Source organism: Podarcis vaucheri (genome assembly GCF_965113315.1).
Source record: "Podarcis vaucheri genome assembly, chromosome: 5".
NCBI lineage: Eukaryota > Metazoa > Chordata > Lepidosauria > Squamata > Lacertidae > Podarcis > Podarcis vaucheri.
Window position 1 is genome coordinate 39,741,633 of NC_138763.1, and position 23,440 is coordinate 39,765,072.

Here is a 23,440-nt window from a genome sequence, read left to right on the forward strand (position 1 = left end):
TAGTCCTCATTTGAGTGAGCATATTTGTTAAATAATTTCAGAGTTGAAGCCTCTTGTAGCAATTTATTTATTTATTTATATTAAATTCCTATACCTCTTTATGATGAAGTTTGCCATCTGCCGTTTCTAAAACTTTGTTTGTTTTTTAAATTTTTATTTTTATTTTTTAATTCATCATTAATACACATATACAGTACAAGCATACAAACATACATTTCATACAATCTTTAAAAATGTTCAAACATACTTACACTCAATCCCACAAATAGTTCCTTTCCCCATCACCATCCACCAACCCTTCACCCCACCTTTGTGTTTGACTTCCAATCTACTCAATTACAATTTCTTTCCACTTCTATTACTTTCTTTCACACACCTCACCCTAATTTCATACTTCTTTTTCTATTACACATTGTTTTCCATCTTATTTGATATTTCAGTATTTGAAACGGAACTTGTTTATTCTAATAGGAGTTCTGATTTTTCGATATGAAAACTTTGATTATTATTATTTAAAAAACCTGCTAGCCAATTAACTGGGTGCCCCTTTTTAGTTGATCAAAAATTTAAAATTTAACCAGTTAAACATTGCAGCTGCTATTGTCCAACTAGACTATTTGGCAGGGGTGGAATTTGGAGGAAGAGTTTTGCTACACTTCTGGTCCTTCCTTGAAGATTAGTTCCACAAGGTTGTGTTGGGGAACTTGTGCTCAAGCACTTTGGCAATTAGCTTTCTGCTAGTTTGCAGCAATAACTTGTCCCCCATGTTATTAAACATCTACATGGAACCACTGAAATTGATCGTCCAAGGATTTAAAGTGCATTTTCACCAACATGCAAATGGCACACAACTCTCTCTCTTGGTTTTTCTACTACCAAGGAAGGTGCTGATGTTCAGGATCAATGCTTGGAGGTAGTAGTGGGCTAACAAATGAAGGCTTCATCCAGATAAGAAAGAGATGCTTCTGATAAGGAAGGGGGGGGACTGTAGAATAACATTATTTTAGAAGGGCTATTACTCCCCTTACAGAACAGAATAGATGTTGGTGCATGGGGCCATGTTACACTACTCCTGCAATAGCCACACAATTCAGAGCATTAAAGCCTTACATGACTTAGATCCAGAATATTGCCTCTTTTGATATAATTTGGCCACTCCCTGAGATAAGAAGGAGAAGTCCCACTTAGAGCAGAAGTACATTTAGAATGGGTTGAGGGCAGGGGTGCTAACTTGTATAAAAAACTGGGGGGCCCAGCTAAGCCACACCCTGCATAATTGAATAGCAATGACCTTCAACTTTGCGGATCTTTGGCTCCCTGAAATATCTTATTGGGGGGCAAAGGAACCTTGGCCCCTAGGAGTTGGGTCCTATGGTTGGGGGGGCTTCTTAGTGGCTGCCCCCAGATTATGGAATGCTTAGCCCTATAAAGTACGCTTGACTCCCTCCCTCATTGTTTTTCATTGGATGTCCACTTTATTCTATTAGGCTTTTATGGTAATGGGGGGTATTCAGCTAGTTTTATTTAGAACAGACCCACTGAAACTAATGAACATGTTTAAGACTATATATTTCTGTGGGTCTGAGTAAAACCTAATTGAATTCCAGTTTTATGCTTGCTTTTAACCACTGATCCTGTTTCCTTGGTTGACTGTTGCTTTAATTCAATTGTATTTGTAAAATTAAATTTTGAAAGGTGCCTTGAGTGGTACTTTTGAACCATAAGTGGGGCGGGGAATCAAATAAATGTGTTTTTTTTAAAAAAAAAACACCACACCATTGTATTCTTGTTGTAGTGGTGGTGCTGTCTATTGGTATAATAATGGGAAGTCATAAAACATCCGAGGCCATTTCCCACCAGCCACAGCACGTTCCATTATGACTCTCACTGCAGACACAGATATGCAAACATGGGCAGCTCCTGTCTGGAAGGCAGGATGGCCTGTTTATAAGGAGTGGGTACATAATGTGATATTTGCTGCTTGACTGAACTCTGCATAACCACATGCCTTTTCATTGAGATTTGAATAAAGCTGCAGCCATTTTTTCAATCCAAAACTTTTTTTAAAAAAATCTCAAAGCTAAAATTTGCCTTGCCTCTATAATCCCAAATCTGCAAAAGACTGACTACCCCCACAATAGTAGGAATTCTCAGAGATAAGGGCAGAGAAAAGCTGTCCCAAGCATAGTGTGGCGCTGGAGAGCTATATTTCATGAACCAGCCCAGAGTTCTGAAACTGATGTCCTGCACTATACTGTATTTGTTTTATTTGCTTCTGGGCAAATAGATGATTGAAAATGTAAAGCGCCATGTGATTTAATGTAGTGTAATCCCCCTTCAGCAACCCCATGGCATGAAAAACAAGAACAACAACAGAAGGCAGTAATGAGGCTTCTAAAGTGCAAACATCCCACCTCTCTATTGGAATATGCATCCATCTTTTCATTTCAAAATCTGTGCATACAAATATTAAAGCAACAGGACATCAATTAATCAGGCAGATGACAAGGTCGCCAGACTATTGACATCACCTTTGCAAAAACATTAAACTTGTTCATTGTCATGAACATTTCACCAATGTCTTGTCGCTCTTTTGTCAGATTTGGTTTCTCTTCATCAGTCAGAAATGTGTCCTTTGTGATGCAGCTGCCGCAGGTTTCAGGTGGACACGTCCAATGTTATGGAAGACAGTTTCAATGTGACTCTCTCAAGCGGCATTGCTGTTAAATGCCCCTACTTGCTATGGCCACGAGATGGCACCATAATACTGTTGTGTCTCCTCCAGCAGAGTAGGGGTTAGGAGCAATAGAGCATCCCACCACCCCCAAGTCAAGCAGAGAGGGAGGGTGTTCCTGTAACAAGAAACATGGTGTTACTGAAGTATAATGGGCAAAGGAACTGGCCTGTTGTCCTGGTGCAGTACACACTGGTGCAGTCGCACATTTCACATGAGCACCTTGCCATGCGGAGCAATCCCCAGTTGGCAGCATGCAATCCTGTCCACCATTCATTCATCCACATCAGGGAAAGTGCCTCCAGTTAGGATAGCCAGATGCAGAAGTCCCTACATTTTCAATAATTGAGTAGAAGAGGGAATTGCAGCAAGCGCAGCCTGCAAGTGATACCTACTGCAGTAGGTCTCAAATTTCAGTGGCGTCCGTGTGGGGTGCCAGAATCTGATGCCTTCCATTCTACATCATAGTTGTGGCATCCCCAAAGCTCTACGCCCAGTACAACCAAACTGGTTGTATTACCCCTAAATCCACCTCTGCCTACTGCAAGGAGCTGGGTATGTTTAGCCTGGAAAAGAGGAGACTAAGAGGAGATGTGATAGCCATCTTTAAATATCTAAGGGGCTGTCACATGGAAGACGAAACAAGCTTGTTTTCTCCTGCTCTGGAGGGCAGGACTCGAACCAATGGCTTCAAGTTACAAGAAAGGAGATTCTGACTGAACATCAGGAAAATCTTTCGAAGTTAAATCAGTCATGATAAAATGGGCCAGAGATATTGGTCATAATATACAATTTAATGACTGGATAAAATTATGGAATGAAAGTATTAAATTTACTGCATGTACTGCATTAAAGGAAAATGTTATGAAAATGATATATAGATGGTATATTACACCAGTAAAACTTGCAAAAATGTACAAAACATGTAAGAGGTGTTGGAAATGTAAAGAAAAAGATGGTACATTTTATCATATGTGGTGGGAATGTAAGAAAGTGAAAAGCTTCTGGGAGTTGATATAATGAGCTGAAAAAAATGTTGAAATATACATTTGTTAAGAAACCAGAGGCTTTTCTTTTAGGAATTGTCGGTAATGAAATAAATAGAAAGGACCATAAACTTTTCCAATATGCAGAAACAGCGGCAAGAATATTACTGGCCCAGAAATGGAAATAAGAACAAATACCAACGTTGGAGGAGTGGAGAATGAAGCTGATGGACTATGCAGAACTTGATAAACTGACTGGGAAGATCAGATATCTACGAGATCAAAAGTTCATCGAGGACTGGGGAAAATTAGTTGAATACTGGGAATGTATAAGTGATAATGGAATAACGCTAGTGGCATTTAGAGAAGCTCTGTAACAGCATAAGAAATATTGTAAAAAGGCAAAATAGAAGTGGGGGGTAGGTATAAAGGCAATAGCAAAATTTGGAAATGCGTAATTAAAGAAGTTAGAATTTGGATGATTGGCAGAGAAGCCGAAGGAAGTCAAAAATGGAAAATTTAATAGAAATTGTAATGTGGTATGAATGTATGGAAAATTAATAAAATATAATTTTAAAAAAAAATCTTTCGAAGAGGTGTTCAACAGTTGAACAGACTCCCACAAGGGGTGGTCGTCTCTCCTTCCTTGGAGGTTTTTAAGCAGAGGTTGGATGGCCACCTGTCATGGATGCTTGAGCTGAGATTCCTGCATTGCAGGGGGCTGGACTAGATGGTCCCTGGAGCCCCTTCTATGGTTCTATGACTCCCATCCTCCCTGACCATTGGGCTGTACTGGCTGGGACTGATGGGAATTGGCTCAGCAACAACAGGAGGGCAGCACATTGGGTGCCCTGCCCCTTCATCTGGAGGGTGCCATGTTGGTGAAAGCTGCATCAAGACCTAAGGTTGTGCTGGGTCAAACCATGACCAGCCTTGCCTTTGCAACAGCAACCAGACATTGCCCACTGGTAAGAATGGCCTTCCATTCTAGTTTGTCCTCACAATCAAGGCTTATTCATAGGTAGCCCACCTCTGAATTTCCATTTAGCTACCATGGCTAATAAGAGGGCCCTCCGTGGAAGTGGCTGAGATGCAGCAGATAGGAGGAGCTCATGATGGGTGGAAGCAAGGGAAGATGTGGGAGAAACAGCTTGACAGGGTGGGTGGGACTTGCAGCATCTACACCTTTTGGAATAGCAGTCGGACTAGGGTTAGAAACACCTGGCAGTTTTGGTTCTCTCAATTTCTCATTTCTTCCAGCCTTAAATTCAATTCTCCACATTGCTGCAGCAATTTATGGATTATTATTTTTATTGTCATGAAAATTATTCAGCATTTTAATGTGAATTTCTCCTAATAAACACAGTTTATTACTGTGTTTTGACTGGTGTGAACGTTTTTACAAGCAATTTCTCCCAGTTGCTATGCATACTTCTATGTTAATTTCACACAACTATATCATACATCAATAATACATTGATTTCTATGCTTACTTTCCCAAAATATATGCAACTTTGTACATGTTGTTTGCATGGAGAACATTGCACTGCACAATTCGGATATACGTACGAATTTGGAAGGATGCCTGAAATAGGTTTTTCAGAAGGCAATGTGATCCTCGGGCTGAAACAGGCTCCCCACTGCTGCTCTACAGAAATAAAGAAAAGTATTAGCCCATCTCGTGCATACATCCAGCCTGAAGAGGATGGATCTGCTCCTTGCACTCACACACATGCCAGTTGCCAAATTACAGCTTGATAGTGGCTCTCTCCATGCTTGGTGTGGTCATGTTCCTGTGTCTTGTAAATAATGATGTGCAGAAGCAAGAGACTGGAATTACATTCCTCCAGACACCCATTCAACAAGGGATAGAATAAGGCACACTCGCTGTAATGCTATGCATTAAAAAGCACTTAGGCTGCTCAAACCAGCATTAGAATAGCACATAAACACTGTTGCCAGAGTCTCAATGGGACTCTGGAGTTCAAATGGGAGCTCTAGCGTATCCACAGGGACCACATCAGGTGACAAGCGGGGTGGGGAATAGAGACCTTAGTGTATAATGATGTATTTGATACATGCAGAATCACCCTTCTGCTGTCATAATGGTTATGGGGAGACGTGCTCAACTGTCATGGACAGGCCGGATGCCAAGGAGCAGTGGGAGGTGCCAGCTGGGGAAACCCCCCCCCCAAGGGAATCCCCAGGGAAGAAGGCTCTGAGCTTGGGGATTGGTGGTGGGGTGACGATGACTGGTTGGGGGGAGAAGAGAGGGTGGACTGGAAGGAGGAGGTGTCGGAAGCTGGAGACGCAACAGGGTATAGTGAGCAGGAAGAGTATGTGCTAGACAGCAGTTCAGAATCAGAGGCAGAAGCGGAGGCTGCAAAGGGGGACCAAGAGGCAGAGATGAGTCAGGCTGATGAAGAAGCCAGAGGGTTCTCCCCCTCCTGCTGTGACCAGCTCCCCTCTCCCCTGGTCTCCCAGAACCAGAAGAGGTATGAAGAGATAGGAGCAGGGACAGGCACAGTGGCAGAGTCTCTGATTGCTTGGGAAGAACCTGGGAGAGGAGGAGACTTAGGCAACTGTTGGGAAGGCAGGGATCTTCAGTCTCCACAACTTCCTCATTGGGGCAGGATCTACCAGGACAAATTGCTGTGCTCTCTAGGCTTAGCCTCCTGAGCTGACCATGTTTCCTTCTTTAAAGAGGTTAACTTCACTGACACTGTGTGATTTATTGCCATGCTCCTGCTCCTGACTCCCACTCCTGACATCAACTGTATATGTTCTCCATAAACCAGACTCTTTCCCACTGGCACTGCTCACCCAGGTAAATAGAAGCAGTCATGCAGACACCCAGAGAGATGGGAAAGGGCCATTGCAGGCAGTACTGGGAATGAAGCTTCTGTCTGAAATTCTCCAGAGAGCCACTGCTAACTGGGGTTGCTAACCTCTGACCCTCCACATGTTGCTGACCATTGGTCATACTACCTGGGGCTGGTGGGGGTTGTATTCCAACAATGTCTGGAGGGCCACAGGCTGGCAAATTCTGGTATCGTTGGTATTGAACTGGATGAACGAGGGGACTGATTCCACTCACCTTTCCTTTCATCCAATAATCCCACACCAAGAGTCAACTACAGCGTAGGCAGACTGCTAACAACGCTGCTTGAGTTGAGCAGGTTACTGAATAGAGCTTCTCCACCTCTCTTGGAGAGCAGCCAGTTCTTCTGCAGAATGAACTCTTTCCAAATACATTTAATCTAAGCTGAAGACAAAAGCGGGGGGGGGGACAAAAGCAGAAAAAAACAAAACAAACTGGAACGTGTCCAGAGGAGGGCAACCAAAATGGTCAAAGGCCTGGAAACAATGCCTTATGAGGAACGGCTAAGGGAGCTGGGCATGTTTAGCCTGGAGAAGAGGAGGTTAAACGGTGATATGATAGCCATGTTCAAATATATAAAAGGATGTCACATAGAGGAGGGAGAAAGGTTGTTTTCTGCTGCTCCAGAGAAGCGGACATGGAGCAATGGATCCAAACTACAAGAAAGAAGATTCCACCTAAACATTAGGAAGAACTTCCTGACAGTAAGAGCTGTTCGACAGTGGAATTTGCTGCCAAGGAGTGTGGTGGAGTCTCCTTCTTTGGAGGTCTTTAAGCAGAGACTTGACAACCATATGTCAGGAGTGCTCTGATGGTGTTTCCTGCTTGGCAGGGGGTTGGACTCGATGGCCCTTGTGGTCTCTTCCAACTCTATGATCCTATGATTCTCTGATTCTATGAAAAGCAGAAAATACTGGGAAATGTACAGGAAAAAAGGAATATGCATTTCTAAACTTGAAGAATCATAGAATTGCAGAGTTGGAAGGGACCCCAAGGGTAATCTTGTCCAACCCCCTGCAATACAGGAGTCTCTGCTAAAGCATCCATGACAGATGCCCACCCAACCACTGCTTAGAAACCTCCAAGGAAGGCAAGTCCACAACCTCCCAAGGGAGACCATTCCACTGTCAAACAGTTCTTACTAAGAAGAAAATGGAAAGCAGCTGAAAATCCTCCATCACCCTGTTCATTCCTCAGCACCTGTATTTTCTTAGATGGTTAGACATTTGTCAGTAAATTTGAAGAATATCACTTTCAAAAATAGACACTTCTGTACTTGGTCCCTACTTTTCTAAGCCCACTCACCTGGAGATTCATTTAAAGAAACTGGAGACAAGACTCCGTGCAGATGCACAGGGCAATGACGGGCATTGATTTGTTTGTCCATGATGACACTGGGACCTGGTGGTATGGTCAACAAGCTGAAATGTTGCACAAGTTCAAATTTAGGGGAGAGAATCAGGATTCAACTTTGAAATTTTAGAGTGTTCCAGTTTTGTTTTTGAAGTACAGATCTTAAGGAAAACCTGAAGTCTTTGTTGATAAGTTTTAAGACCGCAACATTAAATGTCAGCTTCCCAAATTCAGGGCTTGTACTCCAGCCGTCAACTATGATTTCAGAGAATATCAGACATTCATTGCTGGATGACATGCACAGTGTGTGGTGGGCTATGAACATGCTGCTTGTATCGCTAATGAAGTAAGAATCCAGCATGCGAATGCAAAAAACAACAGAGGGCCATCAAAATGTCTGCATCACACACAGGCCTGTAAGAGAGGTGATGAAAAAGCAGGACATGCAGAGTTCTTGAATAAATGCAGCTGGCTGGATGAACACTGCTTTAAACTGGCTGCTGCAAAGCCAAATCCTAAGGATTTGCATACAGAAAATGGATCTAAATAAAGCCATTAAATGAGAGCATTACCCAACAACTAAGGCAGTCATAGCTAGGTTCAGCACACTTGGTTTTATTTTTAGAGGAAAAGGAAAAGCTGTGGGGGTCCACCTTGCCACAGAAAGTTAAACTGCAGAAACGATCAATATTAATAAGGCACCTGTTAATGAGATGTTACTACAGAATGTCTTTAGCACATGAGCTACATGGAAGCAAAAAGGCAAATAATATTACTGATTGCATGTGTACAGTTGAAGTATCCTCCAAACTGGGGTGCATAAAACTGTTTCCCCTAAAAGGACAGGACAAAGGGGGGCTAAATCATGGGCTGATTTTCAAGATCCCCTATTTGATTGATATTACTGCTTTGTTGTCATTGTATTCCACCACATCCCTCACACAAAAAAGTTTAACCCTGCTGCACTTTTATATATATATTGTTTGAAGGCTGCTTACACATATAATTTGGTCCACTGGGAATACATAGTGGGTGTAACAACATATACTCGATGAACAGCTCTTAGCAAGGGGCTTCGTAAGACCCATTGACCAGTGGTTTGTATGCTCGAGTGGTCTGGACTTCCATTAAAAATAAACTCAGTGACTGCACTGATCTCTGGTGCTTGGGGAAGGCCTCCCAGGCTTCAAAGAAAGCTTGGGGGAAGACATCATTAAGTAATTTCTCCCATGGGGTTTATTCAGATTAGGAAGCCCTGGCAGCCAGGGAGGCTGCAGAGGGCTCGGAAAAATGTTCCATGAATAGAAAAACTCCCATGTGAGCCTGCCCTGTGAACATAACTCTGGCCAACAAGATGGTGCCAACACCTTATTAGAGGGAGGAATCCTACTGAATTAAGTCTCCATTCAGCCCTATCTGCCAATCAGATGATGACAGCAGGTATGCACATGTACAGATGTATTGGGGTCAACTGATCTTTTCAGCTGAACTGTATAGATGCCACAAAATGTTGTATGTCTCAGTAAAGCCCAAATATGATCAATCCATGGGGTGGGGGGAGAAAAACAGACACATAACCCACAGTCACTTCACAAGAATAAAATAGGCCCAACCCAACACTCACCAAAATCCTAAAGGAATTCTAAAGTGCCCTGTGAAAGAGGCAGGGAAATGGAAGTTGGTTTTTTGCAGTGGAATTTTGAAAACTGAGAAATCGGAGGACATTGCGCTGCTGGTATTCTTGTCTATGAACATCTCTTTAACTTTCCTCCATTTAAGACTGAAAACATTTTCTAGCAGTTTCCACAGAAAGTTCCAGCTTCTTGAGGATTTGCATTTGATTCCTGCTTTGTATAAATTTTGATGACACAGAGATGAAAAGACTGCTTAAGCTCTGGGGTTAAGAGAGTGGATGAAGCAGGGTTATGTTATCTGGGGTCAATTTATTAATCTACAGTTAACATGCTCTGATGTCCCAATGCTAAGCGCAGTTAGTTTGAAAGCCTTCCTCGTTTTAATTAAACACACTTGAAAAATAAGCATTGGATGAAGTATTATAAACAGTGCCATTTTTCTAGAAAAAGAGGTGCCGGAAATCTCCATGAACAGCTCCTTTATTCTCTTATAATGGCAATGGGGCCCACCTGAGAGGGGTCAGAACTGAGTTCTAGTCAGTTCTGGCTGGGGTGAAAGCCCTGATTATAAATGATCCACAAAGCAATCAGGTGGCATTCAGCAGTATTGGAAATCAAAACACATTGTAGCTCTTCAGAAGTTGTTAGATTCCAATTCCCATCATCTCTGACCATTGGCCCTGCTGTCTGAGGCTCATGTGAGCCCCTGCCTCCTCTCTCTCTCTCTCTCTCTCTCTCTCTCTCACACACACACACACACACACACACACACACAAACACACACACATTCTTCCCAAACTGCATCCTATCAAGTTCTTATTCTGGAAAGGGAGATGATTCCTTCTATCTTCAAGTTAGCACTTGCATCTTTCAGGTATGTGATGGAATGATGTGGAAAGAAGAAATGTGAGACTAAGACAGCTGTCAGTAACATGAAGCAACTGAAGAAAAGGAGATAAAATTATAGAACCATTGCCTAGCTATGGCAATCATTTGTGGCCAGACATTTGGAGAATGGACCAAAAATTGTGCCCACTATGATCTGCAGCTGTGAAGCCTATTGGCAACAGTGTTGTGTAGTGGTAAGTGTCAGAATAGGACCTGGGAGACCAGGATTCAAATTCCCACTTGGCCATGAAGCTCACTGGGTGACCTTGGGCCAGTCGCTGCCTCTCAGCCTAACCCACCTTACAGCCAGATGCACTGACCACTTAGACCTTCTCAGGAGCATGGGCTGCCCCAGTCTTTTCTGTGCTGCAGCATGCTTCACTTGTACACTGAGGTTGTGTGACTGGAGCGTTCCCCAACAGTGAAGGAAGCAAGGCAGCCTGTACAATTCTTTGTTTGCCCTGAAATAAAGTGTCTGGGGGAGAATATCTGCTACAACCAATTCAATGAAAGAATATGCTTGCAATTATTTCCAAATTGTGGAATAGGGGGAGAGGATACATTCCACCCGCTTGGCAAGAAAAAGAGCATTATTACCATCTCCCACCCTGATCCTTTATAACAGAAGAAACAGGCTGAATCGTTATCACTGAAGAAGTCCACATATGTTCACACAAGGGACAAAAAGCCATCCTGAAGATAGATCATGTAGCAAAAAATGAAGGTCAGCAAAATTAGAAATGTCCTCAGCTTGAGGCCACAGTTGTCCTCACTGCTCTCTCAGAAACTGCATCTGATCACTGAGGAAGTTAAAAAGAGAGAGAAATGGGACTCACAGCCATTTGTCTAGGTTAGGGTCTCTCAGACTGATGAGCCTGCTTTTCAAACTTTCCCAAGGACTTGTCGTATTCCATTTTACATTCATGCAGTTTTGACTCCCAAAGTATTATTATTATTATTATTATTATTATTATTATTATTATTATTATTATTATTATTTGAATTTATATACCACCCTATACCCGGAGGTCTCAGGGCAGTTCACAGAATAAAATCAATAAATAAAACCACAAAATACATAATCAAAATAAAAACAACCCAATAACCACCCCCTCTCAGGCAGTTGTCTTTCCATTTCTGTGATACACCACATCTAGGGGCAGCCCACTTTATTCTACTCCTCCTGCTTTAAGAAGAGCACTTCTGCATCAGACCAAAGGCATATCTAGCTCAGCATGCGGTCCAAAGTGGGCCAACCAGATGCCTATGAGAAGCCAGCAGGCAGGACATGAGCTCTCAACTCCCATAACATGACCAATGGTCAGGGATGCTGGGAGACGTAGTCCACCCCCATCTGGAGAGCCAAAGGTTCCCCATCTCTGAGATAGAGCTGTGACCAACATTAGGTGAAATCCCATTTGGGCATTCTATTTATTTGGTGGGCTTGGACTTTAATTCATCCACATTCGTAGTTCTGTAAGGGGAGAACATCCAGGCCCTGCAGTGATATCATCTTGAGAGGTTCCCAAAGTGTCCCGGCTCCCAAAAGTATTAACAAACCAGAAAATTATCCCCAGCTCTGCAATTAAACTGTTTCTCTCCTAATCTGTCCTGCCCCAAGAAATCGCAGTTCCCACTTGGTATTCAGAGTGAGAAAAGGAGAGTAACATTGCCTTTTGTTCCCCTCAGAAAGGGTAAATTGGACAAACTAAAGTGTGCTTCCTGACAACCTGTTTGTTGAGCGTTCATCCTGAAAGGACATTATTAGATAACATTGGCAGTTTAGTGAGTATTCCTCCTGATTAGATTGTGAGGAGGTTAGACAATGTTGTGTCGAGCCAGTCTCATCCCACACTTCACAGCACCATTTGCTCATCCCTTTCCCTTTTGCAAAAAGTTTAATATGTGGGGGGGAAGGAGGTTTCTTGGATAAGACCTTCAGATCAAGTCTAATTGTGTATCTTGAATTTGCCAGTATGTGACGGAATCCCACAGCAAAACTGCTTTTTTAAAGAGGATTGTACAAATTTAATAAATAATAATAAAAGAGAAGTTTGTGGAGGAGAGAGCTGGTAGATGATTGTAGACCATGACAACTATGCTGTGCCTTCACAGCTGCAGACAGCATTGTTTCTGAATACCAGTTGCTGGAAACCACAGGAGGAGAGTCCTCTTATGCTCAAATCCTGCTTGCAGGGTTTCCACAGGCATCTGGTGGGCCACTGTGAGAACAGGATGATGATGAGGAAGAAGAGTTTGGATTTGATATCCCACTTTCTCACTACCCGAAGGAGTCTCAAAGCGGCTAACATTCTCCTTTCCCTTCCTCCCCCACAACAAACACTCTGTGAGGTGAGTGGGGCTGAGAGACTTCACAGAAGTATGACTGGCCCAAGGTCACCCAGCAGCTGCATGTGGAGGAGCGGAGACGCGAACCCGGTTCCCCAGATTACGAGACTACTGCTCTTAACCACTACACCAAACTGGCTCTCAACCTGTTTGTTGAGATTCTGGACTAGATGGGCCATTGGCCTGATCCAGCAGGCATTTCTGTTCTTGGCAGTGGAAATGTCCTAAATCAATGGTGGATTCCCAGATGGAATCAGTCCAAAGATTTGTAGGGAACAGATGACCATTTTGCCTGGAATGGAAGTACAGAGTAGGTGCTATAAACTGCTGAGGAGGCTGGCCAACTCAAGCCTCTCGCTTTCTTTTCCTCCTTCTTGTTCCTTGTAATTACTTTCCATAATAAAATCATCCTTTGATGTAATATAATTGCCTTAAAGTGTTGCTAGTTAATGGAGTGAGGAATTGAGGGAGACCGGTCAACTTGGGGGGGGGTGGAATTCTCACTCTCTGTAAAGATGTCATTTGTTTGCTTTCTAATTCTTCTTGTGCACCTCAGGTGTGGGGGGCAGAACAGTTGTGGAAAGACCAAGCCGACAAAGGTTCCTGTGTGGGGAGCCACTGTGCCAATCTGGGAACAATCAAGTTCAGGGATTGCTTCACAAAACTGCTGCAAGGAAATTGAATTATAAATGTGGGGACTTCTATATATTAAGGCTGGTGTGTGACTGTTTTTTTTTTTTTTTTTTTTTTTGTTTGTTTGTTTGTTTGTTTGTTTGTTTGTTTTTGTTTCACTTTTTAAGAGAGGGGAAATCATGTGAAGGGGTGGTTAAGATGGTGATAATTTCTTCCTACGCTAGTATTGCTGCTGTTCATAGTGGGGGCGATGGGCTGGATCCAGAACTGTCCTTCTGCAAATGTCCTTTCTTCCATTCGTGGAAGGGACTGGGATCTAGTGAGGGCTGCCACTGGTGGGAAGAGAAGGTGGCCATTTTCACTTGATTTGCTTCCCTCCTGCGCAACCACCACCACAACTCCTCCCACAGGGTTTTTGGAGAATTCTCCAGTTCTCCAGAGGAGATTTTGAGGGAGGTCCAGGGGCTGCAGGAAGAAGGCAGAAGCAGCAAATATTGCTTCTCCCTCCCACAGCAGAGTTCCACACATGGGAAGTTTGGATCTGCCATCACAACAATAGCAGCAGCAGACAGCCATTAACGGGTGCACGCTTTACAGATGTGTCTTACAAAAAGACACATCACTGCCCTGAGGAGTTTACACTCTGAAAAAATAATAATTGCCATTTCATTTTTATTTACAATCTAAAATTCAACACAAGTGAGGGAACAGAAGACGAGGTCGGGGAAACAGGGGGAAAGTGCATGAGCACTTCAGTTACATAAACTTGGGCTTAGCAAGGCATTTGCCACACAGAGATGGTTCTGGGCATTGTGAAAGGGCAGAAATTTGTTAGCAGTGTTAGTTATTATCTGTGTAGATTTATTCCCGAGGGCAATAAAACCATTAACATCTCAGTGATTTGGAATAGTACGACAAACACCACTCCTTTTCCCTTCCTCTTTTCTAGCGAACCTCAGAGCCAGACATCTCTGACATTGTATTGATTGCTATCAACAAACAAAGAGTCTCTCTAATACATATGAAGTCCAAGGTAATAGTATTATTTTGATACTTGACAGCATACCTACTCACTGGAAAAGGCACACACACACACTGAGCTATGCCATAAGTTTAATTCAAAATTCCCCTTGTGGGATTCTCTGCCTTAGTTGCCAGAATAACTTGGAGGACTGCTGCTCCAGTTTGGGCCAGTTTTGATAACCACCAAGTCCTGGTGACAATTTTAACAATCATGGAACTTCAAAATGATTTGCTCACTTTTACCCTCCCTGGCCTTCTCCTCGCCCGTCTCTCTTTTACAATCCAACTTAAACATTGAGAGATGCATTAAATGAACAGAAACTACAGAAGAGGAAAGCAGAAAACATATTGTCCTAGTGTATGGTCTGAAGGTACATGAGGATACCACTGAACCGCTCAGTGCCTGTATGGGCAGCCACCCAGGAACTCCCTGTACACTGTCTCAGGTCAGACAGGTCCCATGTTGAAAGAAAGGAGGGGTATAAATAAAATTAAGCTGCCTTAGACTGAGTCAAACCATTGGTTCATTGAGCGCAGTGCAGTCTAATCTGAGTGCAGTAGCTGTCTGGGTCTCTGTAACTCAGTCCTGCTACCTGAGATCCAATCTCAAAATACTAGGGATTGAACCTGGAGCTTCCTAATTGCAAGGCACATGTTATACCACTAAGCTTTGGCTCTTTCCCTGCAAATGCATGCTTTGACATCCTCAAAGGAAGAATACACCAACAGGCTCTGCCAAAAAACACCACTCCATTGTTCCCTATCTCCATCAATCAATACAAGTAGAAGGGCAGACATCATCTCCAGTTATATTGATTGGGCTACAGGTAAGAAAAGTTCCTCTCCATGTTCTAGAGCAGGCATCACCAACTTGGTGCCCATGAGTACAGATGCTCCCCCAAGAGACCTTCCCTGGTGCTCACAGGGTCACCTCCCCCTTCCTTCGCCTTGTAGCCAATCAAATAGGTTTGGGGAAATGATTGGTTGTTGAGGATGCCCGCCAACAACAGTTTCTCTGGTTTGCAAATGGGTCCAAGAGCCCAAAAAGGTTGGTGATTCCAGTTCTGGAATAATCAAAGCCTTAGTTAAGAAGGAGATCATTATTATACCTCCTCTAGCAACTACTCACGGGTCTACAGGGAGAGCTGCCTTGCCATTTCAGCGCCCTGACAAAAAGAGGAAAAATATAGCCTACAATTCGTCATGTTTCCCTGTCTAGGCAACCCACAAAAATGAGATCAAGTATACGTTGGCTGTCGCTGAGCATATCTAGAGAACAAAAACTATCTGACATTCCACACAAAGGCCCCTACTGCTCACTTTGCCAATGTGACCATGCAAATTCAGCTGAGCAAATGGCCATTTATCAAACAAAGCAAAATCTATACCATTGGAAACAGGTTTGTTCAAGAAGCCAGCCCAGAAAATGCACCACTAGAATGTTCCCATTCGACAGGACGTTTGCTCAAAAAATATTTGCCTCCTCGCATGTGCCCAATTAATGCTTCCATTTCTCTCCCTGATTTTGAATCTTGTTTCTGTAATTATTTTTGGCTAATTTAGATGTTACTACTGACGATCAGATTAGCTTGGCCAGAGGCTGTTGGATTTAATTGTGGTGAGGTTATTACCAGTTTGGATTATTTTGGAAACCAAATCTGAATAAGAAAAACTTGAATAGCTTCGGGGATAGGCAGGTGCAAAGACAGACACAGTAACATAAATCATGTATTCTTCAGAAGTTGGTTTTCTACGCTAACATTGCTTTCATTACAATACTTGAAATTTCATTTTTTAAAAAAAATAGTTAAAGCTGCAGAAAAAACGTGCCATCAAAACTTCAATAATATTTTAACAATTAATTCCATAATTCTGCTGTAACCCATATAAGTGTCTTAAAGAAATAAGACTGACTGGATGCAAAGGGGTTTACTTCTGACTAGATACATATAATGATTTCACTGTTAATGAAGCTTTTGTCCAAATGATTGGTGACTCGGAAGAATAATCCAGTTCCCTCTCACATACTCCCCTCCCTTGCCCATTTGTGGGTGCCCTTCATCACCAACGCATGTTCCCCATCAATGGCCATCCTACATGCAGAGAACTGCACCCAAGGGAAGATTGCATGTACCCAATAGCACAAGTACACAGGGCTAGGCCTAACTATTAGGCAAAGTGAGGCAGCTGCAAATGCTGCAGGATGAGGGGAGTGGAAATCTGTAGAATGGGTCTCCCTGTTTGATAAAACGTTGACTTAGCACATCTGGTGTTCCCACCACCACTCTCTGAGGATGCAAAAATGAGGAATGAGCAAACATTGGCATGGTGAGGCTATCTATTCATAGCAGACTCCCCTGATGAATAAAAGCAAGGAACAGATTGACCCCCACTGCCCCCACACACCTGTTGCTGTGGAACCAGGCTTGTACTCGTGAGCTATCATTTCAAAATCCCTGTCAACAGAGAGCAGCAATCAGGCACCATCCTCAGGCACCAGAAGTCAAAGAAGATATGGCTGAAGGGAAGCAAGAGGTCTGTCAAAGCACCATAGGATGGATTCTGAAAGCTCAAAAGCTCACCAACATTGTCATGGAGAGGTGCCTTGGATTCAGGGGCTGAATGTTGTTTGCCCTCCGCTGTCCCAAGACAAACCCCTGCAATGGCATTGGGACTGGAGAGAAGAGAGTAGAAGCTCACATCACACCCTCCAGTCCTGAACTACTCATGGAAGATGAGGGAACACTGAGGAGGCCTTGACACTATACTCCACGGATCAGGTAAAGGAACTGTATTCTGGCGCCAGATCCTGAGAGCTCTCAGAAGCAGGACCGGCCTCTGCAGGTCCCCTCGCTCAGTGGATGAGGAACTCAGGGACCGGGAGCTCTGTCCTCTGTTTTCCTTCCTTTTCGCACCCACACACATGTACAAGTTTACTTTGTGGGCTAATAACAACTGCTGCTGCTGCTATAACCAGGGTGCAAAAATCCAGGTTCTCCATTGCCACTAGTTCCTCCTTTATTTAAAATATTTTTATGCAAGGTCCTTTCAACGTGGCTTACAGTCAAAACCATAACAAAATACAGCAAAACAGCATTATCAATGAAACCAGATTAAAAAGAAAAGAAAAGAAACAAAACAAAACAAAATCAACCTAGCAACTGACAACTGGGATGCTGTAGCATTTAGGAAGCAAGTTACTCCCCCCCCCCCCCGGCTCCATGACAAACAGTCACTAGCTCTTACATTTTGCAAAATAAAAAATGCATTCCTGATATTAAAAACAAACAAGCATCCTGACAGTAAAACCTTCTTATGATCACAAAGTGCTGCCTTCCTTTGCCTCCTATGTATTTTTTGAAGCCATTTCAACCTATTCTGTCCCTTGTTTGTGACATGCATACATCTCATACATCTAAGATTTCTCTTAAGAAGCACTTGAATCAATAAAGATGCCAATACTGTTTTGATTTTCTGGATGAAACCTCTACTGGTGGGGCAGCCTCAGAGTTCATGCCTTTCCTAAATGTCCACCGTTCATGAGAATTTCAGAAGTGGTGGGAGTGAACACGGCAAAGGGTACAGTATAAATTCTGAACAAATACAAAGGGTTGTGATATGTCATTTGCTCTCCAAAGGTCAATCTTCCCTTGCTGGGTTGGCTCAGGAGAGAAAAGCGATTGTCATTGTCATTCATTTTTGTTCACTGACCATTTGATGGGCATGTCGCAGACAATCTCTGCCAGATTAGGAATAGTTCTTTGCTCTCTAATATCTTCTGTGCCCCTGTGAACTAATTCCTCATTAATCATAGGAGGTATCGGGGTACCAGTCAGACTGCAGGGACACGTTTATTTGGGCATGTGTGATGCTATATTATACATTCCTGAATAAATAATGCTTTGGTTCAATAGTTTCATTGTTTGTCCTTGAACAGATCAAAATTCTGGCCTAGCCAAGTGCCTTGCCAGGGTGTTCAGTATAACACTGAAGAAAAGAGGTAATGATGGACTGTCCTAAAGTGACCTTTAATAGCAAGAAGGGTGTGCACAGGTCCACATCATATAACCTTTCGGGAAGACCCCAAGAAACCCCAGTCACCAAATGATAAAGTTAGGCCCAAAAAGAGCAGCAGGTTGGCCTAGTTTTACTCACAAGTGCTAAAAGGGCAGCGCAGGATGATCTGGAGAGTGAAAAGTAACAGGAAGTCACCCAAAGCACTCTTTAATCTAAAGAGGATGGAAGAGTCAGGGGTGGGAGGGAGAAAGAGAGAGAGAGCATGAGGAGGGGAAGTTTTTCTCCATTCCACACAATTTCCCTCCTCCAGCTGTTCAGGAAACAGCTGAGCAGTGGTTTCAAATGAAAGCTACTAGGAAATGCACCAGGGGCCAAATTTGGCCTGCAAACCATCACTTCTCCACCCCTGCTTAGGCAGTGATCTTCTACTGCACAATATTTCCCCTCACAATAGTGAGAATGAAGGCATAAGACTTTAAGGTTTTCTTATATTGCAAGTATCATTTCCTTGAAGCCAGCAAGGCATATCAAGACTTTTCAAGGCAGAAGACTAAAAATCAGGATCATTTTCAGATTCTGGAGTGATATACAAGACGAGACAAGGTGTCAAACTGGCCATAATGGGAACAGTCTATAATAACTTACTAAATTAATGATTTCTAGTGCTTACCTTTCCTGGTAAAATTCCAGAGTTCAAGATGGGCTCCCAGGGTTGAAGCTTTAGAGGCATCAGGACAAGACAAGGAGACGTAAGAAGGTTCTCCAGAAAGGAGGGTCCCAGAGGTTAGTTCCCATGCAGCTAAGACAAGCAGGAGTTGACAAGGGATGAGATGCAGAGCTGAGACAGAGAGCAAGGGAACAACAACCCAGGTTAAAAAGAAAGCAAGAGCATATTTGTATAACCAGTGAGATGCATGATTCCTACATCCAACAGACACTTATGACCCACAGCAGCTCACCAGAGAAGGCAACTTGAACTAGCCAGTAAGGAATGTGGTCAAACCCAACAAGAATCAAGTGCCATAAACTAGGTCACTTGCATAAAGCATCTGTAAGGGACCAGTAACCTGACAAACAATATGTAGATGGCTTCAAGAACACCCAGTTTATACAGAATTGAAAGAACCCATAAACATTGTGACTGGGATCTTCAACCCACAGAGTCTGCATTTGCTATGTTGAATTTACTTGGATGTCTAAGGCTGCAACTTATGGGAAGAATCTCACGTGTGAAGCATGTGTGCATGTGTGATACAAACACTCTGATTTAACTATTCATTTGTTTTGTGCTGCCCTCACTTTGATCCTTCATGTATACAGTATCCATGTACAGGTCTCAATAAGCTGACAGGGCCCTTCTCACATTACCCAGTGGTTGCCACTGGATGTGCATAAAGCTTTGAGCTGTAGCCAAAGCTTTGAGCTGTGGTCTCACTGGTATCCCTACATACATATTTCTGCATGTTCCCATTTAACTTTCTCGGGAGGAAACAAACATTTCACATGCACATCTGAAGTGCAGGGCTCACTCCAGTTAGGTCCCTCTGATTTCAAGGAGAGGGATTTAAGCAGGTGCTTAACTCTCATCAAACTCCATGTACACTCAATACATATAAAGCACATGGCTTCCCCCAAAGAACCCTGGGAACTGTAGTTTGTTAAGAGTACTGGGAATTGTAGCTCGGCAAGGGGGACATGGGTGGCACTGTGGGTTAAACCACAGAGCCTAGGACTTGCCAATCAGAAGGTCGGAGGTTCAAATCCCCACGACAGGGTGAGCTCCTGTTCCTCGGTCCCTGCTCCTGCCAAACTAGCAGCTTGAAAGCACATCAAAGTGCAAGTAGCTAAATAGGTACCGCTCCAGTGGGAAGGTAAACAGTGTTTCCGTGCACTGCTCTGGTTCACCAGAAGTGGCTTAGTCATGCTCGCCACATGACCCGGAAGCTGTATGCCGGCTCCCTCGGCCAATAAAGCGAGATGAGCACCGCAACCCCAGAGTCGGTCACAACTCGACCTAATGGTCAGGGGTACCTTTACCTTTACCTTTAAGGGGTAAACTACAGTTTCTGGGATTCTTTGGGGGTGCTTTAAGTGTACAGTATGAACACGGTCTCAGTGTATTATAAAAGTGCTTAATTTGGGCAGGATTGTATCTGTGATTTGTGAAGCAGCTCTGTTACAATACCTTCAGGTAGATTCCCAAGCAAAATTCAGGACAGGCAATCCGATGAAGCTGGCTTTGCAGTGTTTTGTGTGGTTCTGCAAATGGAATAAGTAAAGTGATTACATGACCAGTACAAAGCATTTTGCTGCCTGCACCAAGTCACCAAATGGCTGGCACACACATGCACATACACCTCATGCTCGGACAAACACTTTGAAAAATCCTGCTGCACTGTTCAGTCATCGATTCTTGCTTTCAGCTGTGCTCCCTCAATTTCACCCCCAAAGCAGCCTGCTCATAGCTGTCAAGCGTCCCATATTTGGCGGGACAGTCCCTTATCCCAGCGCCATGTCCCACTACTGTCCCTTATTGATGATGTCCCTTAAATAAGCTACTCAATGTGATGGGGCCCTTTCTATGTCCAGCTGTCCTTTGTCAACAACAAATTGTTGCTTTTTTGTGTTGAATATATGCTATATGGTAATTTAGGGACCTAATAGGTATCTAAAGCCATTTGCATGCAACAAAATATGTATTTTATCAAAGTAATTGTTGATCCCTTATTTTGGCTGCTGTTCCCTTATTTTCAAGGCTGCTGGTCCCTTATTTTCAAATGTGTAAGTTGACAGCTATGAGCCTGCTTCACCTTGCCACACTGCAGGGCCAGCTCTGTGTGATCATAACGAAAGGGAACACATCAAATAAAGAAGCATATACCCTGCACTGGAGCAACTTCTAGATATTCTGGGACAAATGCAGCAGAGAAACAGCCAGAGGGAAAGCATTTGAAAGATGATAGAATGATTTACTCACCAGTCCTAGGAGCTGGCAACAGTTCTGCATGACCAAAGCTTCTTGTGGCAAGGCAGAGAATTCCAAAAGCGTCTCGGGGGGGGGGGGAGAGAGAGAGAACTCAAGACAGAGAGAGGCCGGACTGAGTTTCAGCAAATTGAGCACTTCCACGCAACCCAAGATAATAATAATAATAAAAATTAAGAATCAACTCAAATGCGACTGAAACGTGTAATTATGCAAAACTGCTTTAAATGGGCATTTGTTCAAAAGCGGTGGGCTTTAAAAGATTAATAAAATTAAAGACTCTGCAGCAGCGTTTCAGTTCCCAACCCAAATGGGTCTCTGGAGCCCCTCTGGGAGCTCATGGCAATGCATGGGCAAACTCCCACTGATTGAAATGAGGCTGGTTAGGAAGGACAAGGCTTTTGTGTGGCTTATGCGCTTGCTTTAGAAACCCTCTGCCAAAGTCAAGCACAAAACCCACATTTTGATTAATACTTAATACCATTTAAGAAAAAGAACTATAGTTTGCTGGTGCCAATCTTTCTGATTTCTACTACTGCTTGCATTCCAAATGCATTAACTTCCAGCATTTTGGGGTTTCTTCTTTTGCTAACCTTATTATTGTATGAAATGATCGTGCGCAGGGGAGGTGCATGGATGGGCTCAAACCACAACATGCAGCTCCCATTCAGACCCTGATCTCTTTCTGGGTATAAATTTCAACAAGAACAATCTCTGTCACGTTGCTCATGTCATGGTTTGAGAATATTTAGAGCATTTTACAAGTATGTTATTTAGATGTATATTTCTGAAAGACCGAAAAGGAAACATAAGTTGTGAAATAGGCACTCTTGCTGGAAGTAAAAAAAAAAAAAATGGAGACACAAGCTGGGCACAATCACTTAAAATTAATCAAACCTAAAGATTCAATCCTGTGACGACTTACTTGGGAGTAAGTCAAAGTGGATACAGTGGAACTTATTTCTGAGTGTACATCCAAACAGTGGGACTTATTTACAAGTAAAATGGAACTTTGTGTAAATGGGTTTTTTTTAAAAAAAGGATTTTGTAAACCACCCAGAAGCCTGTCCTGGCAGGAAGTCATATATGCATTAATAATGATGGGAGTATTTAGTTTTGTGCCGCAATTCTATAAGCGCTTACCTGGGAGTGAGTGTCTCTGATTTTGATAGGGCTTACTTCTGACATATATAGGACTGCACTGTAAGTTTCCTTGATGCCATTGAGACACAGAGCCCAAGTCTATACAGGTTGACCCAGAAGTAAATCCTACTAAGTTGAATGGGACTTAGTCATACTTAAGGGTACACAGGATTGTACACTTAATTATCGCTAGCTTTTTTCTGGGTTTTACCCTGTTTGTTTTTGTCCAGTTTAAAATGTCTAGCTTTCCTACTCCCCACTCCCCCCCAGCTTTTAAAATATATTTATACACATACAAGAACAACCCATTAATTACAAGTATCCTGAATCTGTAACTCCCCCCATCCCCACCCTTTAGGTGAATAATCCCACTTCCTTTCCTGAAACCTCTCACCTGAGTAAGCCTGCCAGAGTCAAACACTGGAGAAAAGCCCTTTAAAGCACTCCATATCTTGACCAAATGTGCAGACGTTAAAGATAAGAATGAGCTTTTCTATAATGGTCTTGCTTGACTTTAATGTTAGGATGTTCCGCTGATGGGAAGAAAGGGGTTGGCCTTGCATTCTTTAATACTATTTACAAAGAGCAAAGTGTCTCTCTCTTTCTCAATTCCTCCCACCCCAACCCAGCTAAAATCTCTTACCAATTTTAAAACCAGGTGGGACTATTCTTATGAGACTCTAATCTGATCTTTTCTTTCTAAATGAAAAATAATAATACTTTCGTTTCTTTCATTAACGATTAAATACGCACATTTACATTGTGTTGACTGCAGTATAGCTGTTGTGTTTAATGATGAAAATAAACACAATATAA

At 42.9% G+C, this 23,440-nt stretch overlaps 1 long non-coding RNA gene across 5 annotated transcripts; it reads right to left on the reverse strand.

Annotated features, from left to right (window-relative positions):
• Positions 1-1,765: 1,765 nt before the first annotated feature.
• Positions 1,766-22,939, reverse strand: LOC309532909. 5 transcript variants are annotated; one of them, XR_014220064.1, is made up of 7 exons: positions 21,476-22,939; positions 20,684-20,757; positions 19,169-19,336; positions 7,907-9,606; positions 6,818-6,985; positions 5,290-5,368; positions 1,766-2,852 (listed from the first exon to the last, which is right to left on the reverse strand). It is a non-coding gene; the product is annotated as an uncharacterized lncRNA (long non-coding RNA). The 5 variants fall into 5 exon arrangements; XR_014220067.1 differs by adding an exon at positions 18,637-18,710 and having other exon boundaries at positions 5,290-6,985; positions 7,907-8,022; XR_014220065.1 differs by having other exon boundaries at positions 5,290-6,985.
• Positions 22,940-23,440: the final 501 nt, after the last annotated feature.